Genomic DNA, 754 nt, shown 5'->3' on the forward strand with positions numbered 1-754 from the left:
CCAACAACTTCAGTATTTAAATTGGATTTTAATAGTTTCATATTTTGGCACAAGGCCAGTAATTTTAAGGGAGTGGTAAGGACGTTTTCCGACGCGCAAACGATTCTGCCCGCTCAACTGCCTTACTGCTTCAGATTTTAGCACAAAGCCAGCAATTCTTAGGGAGAAGCATAGTCAATCATATCGACCCCCGGAACTTCATTGGCGCCTTATTTTATCGACCCCGAAGTGAGGAAAGGCATCGTTGACCTCGGTGGGATTAGAACTCAGACGCGTTAACGATTCTGTCGGTTCGCCGCATTCAGACCAAAAGATAACAATACAAAAAAGAAAAGCAAAATACTTGTAAAAACAAAAACATTTCCAGAAATCCTAGAAGGTAGTCTCCCTATCTATCTATCTATTTCAACAATCGCAAGATGAAGTCCATCTTCTGGCTAATTAATTCTAGTTGCTGTGAAGTTTTTCCCAGTTAGGTTTTGACTTAAAACGTTTTAATAGACACGAGATAACAGTTACCGCCACCGTTTCATTGTCTCTTAATATGTTCTTTTTCTTTCAACACGCTTTAATCAGACTTCATCATCCCTCCGTCTGCCTCTTGTTGTTGTTGTTGTTGTTGCTGTTGTTGTTGTTGTTGTTGTTGTTGTTCTTCTTCTTCTTCTTCTTCTTCTTCTTCTTCTTCTTCTTCTTCTTCTTCTTCTTCTTCTTCTTCTTCTTCTTATAATTATTATCACAGACTTCATGTCTATCC

This window comes from Octopus bimaculoides, chromosome 20 (assembly GCF_001194135.2).
Source record: "Octopus bimaculoides isolate UCB-OBI-ISO-001 chromosome 20, ASM119413v2, whole genome shotgun sequence".
Taxonomy (NCBI): domain Eukaryota; kingdom Metazoa; phylum Mollusca; class Cephalopoda; order Octopoda; family Octopodidae; genus Octopus; species Octopus bimaculoides.